This window comes from Pyxicephalus adspersus, chromosome 4, assembly GCF_032062135.1.
Source record: "Pyxicephalus adspersus chromosome 4, UCB_Pads_2.0, whole genome shotgun sequence".
Classification (NCBI taxonomy): domain Eukaryota; kingdom Metazoa; phylum Chordata; class Amphibia; order Anura; family Pyxicephalidae; genus Pyxicephalus; species Pyxicephalus adspersus.
The window spans coordinates 104,140,481-104,153,130 of NC_092861.1; positions in this window are offsets into that span (position 1 = coordinate 104,140,481).

The following is a 12,650-nucleotide window of genomic DNA, read 5'->3' on the forward strand; positions in this document are numbered from 1 at the left end:
AGCAAAGGCTATAACAGGCCCTGGTGACTGGCAGCAGAGAGGCTATACCGTCCTAGCAGCCAATGGCAGTGCAGGACTGAGTCAGGAACCAATTTCTTCTGAAATCCACTGCAGCTGTGCACAGCCTCACAGAGTGGTGCTGGAGATGCCAAAAATACATCAGGCTGCATGGCTACAGGGAAACAGGGATTGCTGCTATCTTAGTTTTCCTGGCTGTTGCAAATTACATCGCTGGACAGAATAAACAGTGTTTCATACTGCGATGGCGCACAGCACAGAGACGCCAAACAGATGAGCATCTCCTAAAAAGGAGATAAAGGGCATCCTTGACGAGTCCCCCTAGTCGTTGGAAAGGGTGCTGATTGGATACCATTAGTAAAACAATTTAGTTTCAGGAGATCTATAAATATACTGTATGTAAGAAGTAAAAAGCTGACCGAATGCACGATGCTTAAGTACAGCATTTAACAAGGGCTATTACACTTTATCGAATGCCGTTTCTGCATCCAACCCCAACAGCATCAATTTAGCCTGTTTCCTAGCTGCCACTACAGTTGCTGCTATTGCAGAGCGGACACCTTGTTAGGAAATGCTCATCCGTCCGGCGACTCCGTGCTGTGCACCATCATAGTAATAAACACTGTCTGTTCTGTCCAGCAATGTCAATTGCGGCAGCCAGGAGGGCTGGGATACCAGCAGCCCCTGCTTCCCTTTAGATGTGCAGCCTGATGGAGTTCTGGCATCCCCAGCATCCATTGTTAGGCTCTGCACAGCTGAAGGGGATTCTAGAGGCTGATCAGCTCCTGATTCAGTCCTACATTGCTATTGGCTGCTGGGACTTTAAAGCCTCTCTGCTCCCACTGCTCATCAGTGCCTGTTGTAGTGTTTAGCTGGGCTAATCTGTGCTGGAGATTTATTGTCTGATTCACTGTTGCTGACCTTGCCTGTTTCTGACATTTTATGCCAGTTTATGCAGTTTATGACCTTTGCCTGTGACCCCGACTGCTTGTGTTTTGTCCTTGTGTACTTCGTTTGGTGGACTGGTATTCTGTGTATGACCTCTGTTCTGTATTCTGGACTTGGCCCTGTTGGAATTCTGGTACTGCTATATGTGGGCTCCTGGCTTGCTGCCAGCCCATTGCCAGACACCATCACTTGCCAAGTCCTGGGGGCAACCGAGTGCTGGGAGACGCAACCAGTCTTCCGAGGCTGAGCGGGGGCTTACTAAAGATGAAGGTGTTAGATTGGGGGACTGGGTGCTGACCAGGGCCTTACACACCTTTTGTGGAATGCTTTCCCCTTACAAAACCTAGTTGATGGGATAGTAGAAATCTACTTCATATTTCATAAAAAAATAAAATACATTATTTAAAAAACTCTCATTCTGTTTCCTTGACTCATGTCAGATGGGACAAAGACACTTTGGTTAAAAAAAAGCAAAGACATTTTGATGGGAAGAACTTTTCCGATAGCATGTTCTTGGAGACATAAAATTTGCTTTTGGTTTCTTATGCTGTATAAAACCCCTCAAACTCTGCGTTGTACAATATCTTGTGAATAAATACAAACTTAAGCAAACATTTTACTAAAGGAATACAAAAAGCATGTTAGACTTGATGAATAATATAAATGGTCCCTGTGCTATGCAAACTGTACACAAAATAGGTTTGAATCTAACAAAATATATAACAATGAATAAAACTTGTACTGGACTAAAATTATCTTTCTGTAAAAATATGGACAAAAAGGATACTAATGCTTAGTTTGCCCTAATTCTGCTTAGTTTTCCTTAATATAAATAGGATACATCCATGGAAGCTCGCCATGTATATATATGAGCAGGCTATTTCCTATCTCTATACCAGACCTGGCCACTAGGGAGCATCAAAAGGTCCTTTTTCTGGATGGGAATAACAACAAATTCACAAATATAGCAAGTAGGACATTTAAGGCATGTAACTTACCCATTATTTGAAACAAATGTTAATTATAATAAAATCTATTTAATATAAAAAATGTGTGAGTTTCTTGTAATGTAATCAGGATATGGCATGGTTGATCAAGGTAAGTGGGGTAGCATTGGTTGTATCTGGATGGGACTTACCACCTGGTCAAATATGAGCAAGCTATTTCCTATCATTACACCGGACCTAACCACTAGGAGTCATCAAAAGGTCCCTATACTGGATGGGAATTAGCCTGCTCATAAATGAGTGGGTTATTTCCTATCCAGTACAAGGACCTTTTGATGCCCCCCTAGTGGTCAAATTCAGTATAAGGAAGGAAAATATGAATTTGTTCTCTTCTATCTCTTTAAATATGTTAAAGCCACCTCAATTTGGATGCAAGTAGTAAGTGGAAGATTAAAAGAATGAGACTTGAGGCTCAAGATGATTATTTGAAAACTTAATTATGTATTTATACATTCATGATTCATACATAATTATCATGTACAGTAATTGTGTTGCATACCCAGTCTTGTTAAATTTCACAAGATTGGGATATCAATACTATACATAGGGTAAAGTAGCTTGGAAAAGGACACCATTTTGATAAGATGACAGCGACCTATAAAATGGAAGAGCAAGTTTTCACACAACTTAAGGTCTCTCTGAATTTTGGCTATGAGAAGGGGGTAGTTCAGTTTATATAAAGACGAAGGCACAGGGCCAATGTGCAATCCTAGATAAGTAATATGGTCACGGGCCACACGGGGCATAAGTATTTCTACCAGTCTACCCAGATGCAAAGACAGAGGCAAGATTTTGCTTTTGCCAAAGTTTATCTTTAACCCAGAAAATGTTCCATATCTGGTAAATATAGACTATATAGAAAATATATATATGGATAAGTGCACTGTCCAATTGGGGCACAGCTGTAAAAATCAAAATTTCATCTGCAAAAAATGCAGTTCTTAACTGCACTGGTACGCCAAATAGTAGTGGTGTATGATCTATATATTGTACTAAGGGCTCTAGCCCCAAATTGAAAGGAAGGGGAAACGGGACAACCCTGTCTAGTCCCCTTGTGTAAAGCAAGGGTTGGGGACAGAAATCCTGGAGTATGTACTTTGGCCGTGGGAGAGTGGTACATAGCGGCCAAAAACCGTGCAAAAGGGCCACGGATACCAACTCGGTCCAGAACAGTAAAAAGCCATGATATGTCAACATTATCGAAGCCTTTCTCTGCGTCTAAAGTAATAATAGCCAGATCTTGTGTTGGGTGGAATTTAGCCATTTCCAACGCCACCAAAACTTTATGTATATTGGTCACAGCTGCCCTGCCTTGAACAAAACCCACCTGAGAAGGCGAGATGAGAGAAGGTAGTAATTTGGCCAGCCTGTCAGCAAGAATTTTGGACATAATCTTTTTGTCTATATTAACCAACTAAATGGGTCTGTAAGAATCAGGAGCACAGGGGTCCTTATCTTTCTTTAAAATAAGTCTAATATATGCCTCTTGTCCTGATGGGAAATACCAGCTATTTACCCACATTACAGTGTATAAAGAATTCTGGTCTTCAGCAATATCCTCTTTCAAAATCTTAAAAAAATTGTCCATGAAGCCGTTGGGACCTGGAGCGTTACCATTTTTTAGAGCAGATACAGTGGCCAGAATCTCTGCCACCGGTATTGGCGCGTTAAGAGTGTCAACATCACTAGGTTGTAGCTGAGACATTTGCATTTCAGATAAAAAGGCATCAGCAGCTTGCTTGTCTCCTCCAGAAGGAGAGTACAGGGGTTGAAAAAATTGTGCCAAAAGATAATTCACATCCTTCGGGTTAGTAACCGTGTCCCCCAAAAAAGTATGTAATCGAGGTATATGTGTAGGTTTGTAAGTAGAACGGACTAGATTAGCCAGCATTTTACCTGACTTGTTACCATATTTGTGGTATTCCAAAGATTTATATTTGCTTTACAATTGCTAATATTGCAGTAACCTTGAACTGAATTGGTGCTTAGCATCGTGACAGATTTGCCTGGTGATTTGATTTGGGTTATCAGTCAGGTCATGTTGCGCCCGCCTAAGCACTTATTGAGTGCTTAGGTGGGCCTCTAAAAAATGTGTTAGGGTGGTTTTCTTTCTATTTGCCATGAAGGAAGTTAGTTTGCCTCTCAAGAAAGCCTTCCCCTCTTCCCAAGAGAATCAGGTTGTCTCTATGTACTGAATTGTGCTGGCCATACTCAGACCAAGCTGAGAGAAGAATATTCTGGAGTTCAGGGTCTTTGAGGAGGAAGGAGGGGAAGCCCCAAGGAACATAATCCCCCTTAGCGTATTGATCATGTAACACAATAGAAATAAGATCACCCCCTAAAGTTTTGTGAGGCGTTGGGTCTGAGTAAACCAACGGGTGACCTCCTAGAAAAAGGATAGCATAGGCGAATTGGGTGCATATATAATATAAAATGATATCTCTTGATCATAGTAGTGAACAATGATCCGCACAATATGGCCTTCAAAATCTCCTTGCACAGATTTAACTTTGGAATTGATTTATGTAATAATATCAGAACACCAGCTTTGCGATCACCAGAAGAGGAAACATACACCTCCCCGACCCAGAGCTTTTTCATCCTTTAAAAATCCCTAGTTCCCAAATGGGTCTCTTTTAACATCACTATGTCGGCTTTGAGCCGCTTAAGATGGCGAAGAACAGCCATGCGTTTATTTGGGGAACGCAGCCCCTAAATATTAAAAATCACCCGCACACAACATTTGCATAGAAAGACATTTTATAAACATCATACATTTCAAGTAACAACATAGTATCAGAAATAAGTAACAGGAGGTAGCTCACTATTGCGGAAAAAAAGACCATGGCAAATGGTGTACAGTCTGACAAGACTTGAGAAGGCACTGGTCATCCGACCACTTGGGACGGAGATCATGGCCAGAAGCATCAAAAGCTCCAGTTAACGTAGTATTGCTCTTGGTAAGAAAAAAAATAATAGCTGAGCTCGGTGTGAGGAAACCAGTATAGGATAGGGTCCATAAAAAAAGGAGAAGGGACAGACTTCCGGGGGAGGAGTCACTAGGCGAAGTCGCTTCTCCACAGAGCTCCGCTTCGCTCCGAGGATTAAACCCGGAGATCGTGCCTCTGGAGGACACCCAGCTATACCTGGAACAGGGGCAGTCTGCAGCAGGACGAGAGAGGGCTGCTGGGGACCGCGGCCCCGTGCAGGCAGGCGGATTTTGCATATGGTGGGGACGGGAGATCATCCTGTGTACGTGGCTGCCAGCTTCTTCACAAGTGTGCTGGATGGTAGACATACGCAGTCTCTGCTGACGAGCCAGATTGTGAGTGGTAAGCAGGGTTAATTGAAGCTTGGCTTCTCAATGACACCCCAGGGGACACTTAAACCTCAGAGGACGCCAGGCGGCTATTTTGTACATGCGGCACCTTCCCTTCTAGAGTACCTACATCCGCTTCCATCCTAAGAAGGGGAAAGGATTTATGCCTATTCTACAACATACCGTCCATTGAACAGTTCTCCTGCATTCTTTGAATATTATATTTGTGCCTTGGGGGAATTTATTTGCTATACAAAGCCCCTATTACATCTCATGAGGGCCTGATTCTCTGCCATCCAGTATCATCATATTCTCATTTGAAAGCAAGACGGCCATCTTGGCCACATGGCACCTTGTATTTTAGAGCATCAGCATCCAAACCCATCCTAATAAGAGAAGGGGACTTAAGCCTATTTTACAACATACTCTCCTTTAAAAACTCTCCTGCATTCGTTGAGTAGTACATTTGTGCCTTGTGGGACTTCATTTGCTATACAAACCCTCTATTGCATTTCCTGAGTGCCTGATTCTCTGACATCCAGTATCCTCCTATTGCAATTTGAAAACCAGGCGGCCGTCTTATACACACGGCACCTTGTATTGTAGATCTTCAGCATCCAACTCCATCCTAACAGGAGAAAGGGATTCAAGCATATTTTACTTTTTTTGCCCGTTCCAAAACCCCTGGTCCTAGTGGAGGGGGCCCTAACACTGGATTCAACACTGCACAGACCACCATGTCTGGTTTGGAACCCCCTGACCTTTGCTCAAGAAGACTCTTCTTCTAACTTCCCTTCCTTACTGGGTGAAGATAAGGACCCTTCAAGCCCTCCACAAACATCCATGGACCCCACTGAGGTGTGGGACAGAGATTCCTACCTGAAGTCTCTACCTACCAAAGCAGACTTTGAATCGTACCTTGTACGCTTCCAAAACTCTCTACGCTCTGAACTAGCCACACTTAGATGGGACCTCGGCTCTAGAATAGAGAAGGTTGAACGCACGACAAAGGATCTCAGTAACCACGTACAAAACTATACCCATACTCTTAATAAACACTCAATGCTACTTCAACAACTTATGTACCAGCAGGATGACCTGGAGAATCGGAGCCGCCGTAACAACATAAGGATTCGGCGACTTCCAGAATCGATAGAACCAAAGGACCTCCATGCAGCAGCATGTTTAATGAAGTCCTTCAGAGACCGAGGGATACTGTATAGAAACTGACCGCGTTCATCGCACTCTGGGCCCAAAAAGGCAGGACCCAGATAGACCAAGAGATGTGATTTGCCGAGTCGATTCTTTCTAGCTTCTTTCTTTCTAGAAAGAACTTATGATGCAGGAAGCCAGATCGCAGGAGGAGTTCACCTTTAACAACCGTCCCATCATGCTCCTAACCGATCTCTCTCGCAACACCTTGGCACTCCGCCGAGCACTAAAACCGCTGCTAGAACTGTTGAAAGACAACAACATCAAAAACAGATAGGGCTTCCCATTTCAACCTTTCGTCAACTGGGAGACTTGCCTACCTTCTTGGCGACGTTTGAGCTTCCCCAAGTCAACCTTCCCGATTGGCCCACCCTCCCCATGATTTTAACCCCTCCAGCGAATTCTGAATGGCTGCAAGTACAGAGGAAGTCCAACAGGGATCAGGTGCGCAACACCTCACAGGCCCCTCCGTGACTGTGGACTAATCTATCAGGTGGTTTTGCTGTTACCTCGACACATGAGGACTGGTTGTCCTCTTCTTTAGTGGGTCTGGATTGCTTGCCCACAGAGGTATTTTGTGTGTAAGATTTTGTGCTATGTTGAACTGCTTTGATACTGTTAATATTGATATAGTTTTTGATAATAATTTGCTTTTAGAGAATGTGGATGTGTACTTGTACCCTCCCCCGTACAGCTTCCATTTGCTATCTCATCCAATACTTTTATTGGCATATAATGATAGGCCCGGCCCGGGTGGTGGGGGCCTCGTCCTGACCACCTTAGCTACCCCTTCCAAGGGAATTTGTGCAGCCGATCTGCGCTTATTGTTTCTTGTTTTTTGTGTTGATTGTTTGTCTTTTTGTTTTGCACATTGTTCCATCCCTCTGTCTACCCCTCCCTCTTAATTGACCTCCCCCCTGTGTCCTTACCTCCTGCCCTTGGGAATACCTATACTACTGGGATACTTTGAAAAGTCGCCCCCATTTTACCACGATGGGTACGGTCAAAGTATTTACATATAATGTTAAAGGGTTGAATACTCCCGAAAAACGCTCTTCCATTTTTACAGAATTTCGAGATGGTACCGCACTCCCGAGAAATTGCATCGAATTTTCCCAGAGGTATCAGACTGGTATCAGATGGAGGTGTCAGACAGAGAAAGGCATGCTGCTACATTTTGGCTTTGCCCACTTTTGCGAAATTTCGGGATCACTGTTAGGACTATTGTTCAACAGATGTCAGACCAAGATATTCCTGATGACCCGGCTTTCTTCTTTCTTCAACATAATTTATTTTCAAGGAAGGCATACAAAAGCTTGGTCGTCAGACACCTTATTGTGGCTGCCCTTTCATTGCTGCTTGCTGGCGAAATCCGACTCCGACCACGATTGTATTGTGGCTGAGTTAATGAAATCCATCATATAGAGGATCTTACCTCCACTGTGAGGGGCACTGGCAGGAAGGTGGCTCACACCTGGTACTACTGGTCACAATTTATGCTTACTATCGAATACCGAGACCTTGCTTCCTCTAATTGAATTCTAAGTCTGGTTCTCATACTTATATTTTTTTCTTTGGGAGCGACCCCCCCACTTGGTGCACTTTTCCGTCTACTTTTTCCCCGTCTCTTTCCCTTTGTGTCCCAACCCCCCGTATACCTTTTTGTTCTGTTATTTAATTACAGTTCTTTTTTCTGTTTATTTTTACTTGCACTTTTATAATTATTATTATGTTATTGTTGTAACAAATTTGCACTAACATGGTTGGGATATCTTTTATGATTGCTATGTTAGTATGTGCCTGTTTATCTTGTATCCCCTCCCCTGTTTTTATTGTACCCTGTTTTAAAATTTTAAATAAAGAATGTTTGAAAAAAAAAAGAAGGGGGAAAAAGACAATCCAAACACAGATACAAAAACAAACAAATCGAAAAAACGACTTTCCTTTTTTCCTCATGAAGAAAAGGGAAGATCCAAGCATATTTGCTTGCAGAAAAAGCAAAACACTAAAACATGGGCTCACACCTCCAAAAAAGTGGGATATGGATGAAAAAACATTTCAAGTAAACACTTCTGACAGCTCAAACCAACTGCCAGATTATCTGCTCTTAGTGGATAATCCAGGACGTGGGGTGTCCTAAATCTTTTTGGTTGATTGTCCTCCAATATTTCTGGTGGGCTTTGGTGAATAAACCGGAATTGAAGAAGGCATAGCTGTGTTAGTAGTCGAGTAAATTGACGTTTCCAAAGATAATGATGCAGCATCAGACGAGTAAGTTGACGTTTCCAAAGATAATGATGCAGCATCAGACAATAGCGAATTTACCAGACTTTCTGCTTCCTCAGCCGGGGTAAGGAAGTATTTCCGACCCTGCGAATCAGTGAAATGAAGATTGCCGGGTAGGCCAAGGTGAAGCATAGCTTATTGTGGTATGACATGGAACATACTTGTTGAAAACTGTGTCGTTTACGAGACAATTCCACGTTGAGACTGCTCCCGTAGAGATGCGTTGAGACTGCTCCCGTAGAGATGCTTTGAGACTGCTCCCGTAGAGATGCTTTGAGACTGCTCCCGTAGATCTTTACGCAAAGATTGTATACCCTGATGCACTGCAACATCAATAGTTTCCTGGAGCGTCGGCTTCAGCAGTTTTGCAACTGCATCCGCATTTCTTACCAGGTCTGGAGCTGTTACGGAGTCGGCAGGGCGTCCCTGTGATGAGGGAGAGGCATGTGGCTGCACAGAAGGAGTAGCAGCCGCCATCTTGGAAGGCTGGGCCTGTTGCTTTTCTTTTCCACCTATGGGATTTGGAGTATCTGAAGAGGAAGAGCGCTCTACAAACCGGTTCATCCAGGTACCGGAGCAGTGTAGAGACACAATGAGGGATCTGCCACTAGAAGCGCAGGTTCTGTATATAATTATCCCGTAGGTGGATGGGCGCCAATATCGCGCACTGCTAATCCATGAGGCACCGGAACCGGAAGTCTCCTCCTTTTTAATGCTCTGCCAGGCCTTTACTGCAGCTCTTTCAGTTGCTGTTTGTTTGTGGGCCTTTCAGTCCGAAGTTTAGTCTTCAACAAGTGAAATGCACGCTCAATTTAGTTCAGATCAAGTGACTGACTTGGCTATTCAAGAATATTTCACTTCATTGCTTTAATAAACTCCTGGGTTGCTTTGGCTGTATGTTATGGGTCATTGTCTATCTGTATTATGAAATGCCTCCGAATCAATTTGACTGCATTTAGCTGGATTGGAGCAGACAGTATGTCTCTGAATACCTCTGTCCTGTGTCACATCATCGATAAACACTAGTGTCCCAGTGCCACTGGCAGCCATGCACACCCAAGCCATCACACTGCCTCCGCCATGTTTTACAGACGTGGTATGCTTTGGATCATGAGCTGTTCCACACCCTCCCCATACTTTTTTCTTGCCATCATTCTGGTAAAGATTGATCTTGGTTTCATCTGTCCAAAGAATGTTTTTCCAGAACTGTGCTGGCTTTTTAGATGTTTTTTTTAGCAAACCCCAATCCAGCCTTTCTATTCCTAAAGCTTTTGAATGGCTTGCACCTTGCAGTGCACCCTCTGTATTTACTTTTATGCAGTCTTCTCTTTATGGTAGACTTGGATATTGATACGCCTACCTCCTGGAGAGTGTTGTTCACTTTGTTGGCTGTTGTAAAGGGGTTTCTCTTCACCCTGGAAATGATTCTGTGATCATCCACCACTGTTGTCTTCCGTAGACGCCCAGGTCTTTTGGGGTTGCTGAGCTCTCTGGTGCTTTGTTTCTTTCTCATGTGCAAATTTTTAATTATTACGGGTGGCTTTCCATAAATCCTGTCAAGGAATACTGTCCTAAAATAACACGGAACAGAAATGGGAATGTTTCAAGTCTGTTCTATACAAACACACTGCAAAATATACGGGCAATAGGTTTGTGAAGCTAAGTGGCCCACAGCTAAGGTTAAAAAAGGCATAAAGTATAAGAAGAGCATCAAAAAAAAAATCACTTTTATCATTTAAAAATTATAAAGAATATAACAAAAGATGTAAAAAGGAAATAAAATGTGGAAAACATCAAAATGAAAGACAGATTGTCAAAAAACATTTTTAAAATATATAATAATAGCAAATGATCAGATCTCAGCATGTAGCCCCCATAAAGGATGTCTCGGGGTTGGTAACGGGATAAAAAAGGCGGATTTACTAAACACTTTTCGGGTTTTGGTAGATCATAGAATAAATAAATAATTAATTATATCCACAAAAGCAGGGAGAGTGTTCATGATTTGTACAGGAATGTTTGAAATGTTGCAGGACTTTATACAACTAACACACATTAAGGATTAAGGATTTTCACTTTTAGTTTACAATGACTTGTAAACCGAATAGCCTTTTTAGATTTTGAAATATTAAAGGAACACTTGAAACAAATCTGTATAGGAAAACTACAGCTGGAAATTCAATCTTGCATGCTAAAAGTTCTCATCTGCATTCACATGCAGTCAGTATATGTGTAACTATGTAACTTTGCAGAGTTGTCTTAGTGTAACAAAAACCCTGTGTTTACTCTAAGCAAGGTAATGTTCTGGAAGGTTTTGGAATTGCTTATTAGTTACAACCCCCACTGTTATTGCATTTGGACATACTAAACCATGTTTGTTACAAAATCATGTGGTGACCCATCACAAATATAATCACAACCTAAATTGGGTCCCAAGCCAGTGTTTGAAAATCGCTGCTCTATAGACTTCTAAGATGCATTTTTGTTGCAAACCATTTTGGTGGGGAAAAAATAGTGCTAAGCAGTGCTTTTTCACCAAATGCTAAGATGCTAAACAAGCATTGAGCCTTTATTGCCTGCAGGCGATCAGCAACTTAAGAAAATGTTAAATGTACGACTAGTGGAGTTTTAAAAAAATAATATCTATACATCAGTTTATTCAGAAGGCAGCATTGGAACAGCATTTTGGTATGCCAATGATAAGTTATTCAAAGTGTTGTTAGTATAATTATTTATAAATTATTGTTATTTTTGGGCAGCACAGAGGCTTAGAAATTAGCACTCTGGCATTTGCAGCAGCAGGTTTGAATCCTGGCCAGGGCACTATCTGCATGGAGTTTGCAGGTCCTCCTCTTGTTTGCGTGGGTTTACTCTGGGTACTCATTTCCTCCCACATTCCAAAAACATGCAGTTAGGTTAATTGGCTTCCCACAAAAAAATGACCTTATGACTGTAATAAAGACATATGACTGAGGAGGAGACATTTGATTGTGAGCCCCCTTGAGGGACAGCTAGTGCCAAAAGATTGACCATTTGACATGGCTGACAAGTAGCTAATAAAATACACGACTGCTTTTTAGAGTTTGGCAGAAAGTGCTTTCCTGACAGACTCTGTTAGGTTTGAGGGGGAAGGATTGTGCACAAACTTTCCTGATAAAAGGTTTCCATCCAAGTTAAAAAAAATATCATGACTCTACAGAGGAGGAATCTCTCACAGCCAGGAGGACTCTACAGCCAGGGGAAGCTGAAACGGATCTTGCCTGGGTGACATTGGACCCCTTTGGAGCTTCATAAGACAAAGGCCCTGATTCATCAATGAAATGCGCATACGCTGGATGCGTGTATGTTTGTGCTTCCAGCGAGACGGTTTCCCGCGGTCCGGAGCCGAGTGCGCTCGTACATACGCCTTCACTGCCAGCCAGATTCCTGCCTTGATAATAATGAGCAATAGGGGTCGCGAATCTGCCAATTAAGGTGATTAGATTTCAGCTGCGCGATTAAGGAGGATCTGTTAAGCTGTCAATGATGAGATCATAGCAACTAATTAGCGCACACCTGCTCTCTGTTCTGTGCGTATCTACAGTCCATTACAGGTCAATTAGAATCTTTAATACTTCATCTTCTTTTGGGTAAGTGCTACTTTTTAAAGTTACATTGTACTTATTCACAAAATAATTAATTTATTGTTACATTTGTTGCACTGTTTTTATACTTTTTGGTTTGTTTTGCAACACTGCAAACTAATTTTGATCAAGCTGTATATATACTAGTTAACACTTCATAATATGTCATCTCACAATAGTAGAAATTGTAAAAAATTGTTACCAAGCATTTGTGATCTAATTAAAATGTCATTGTAG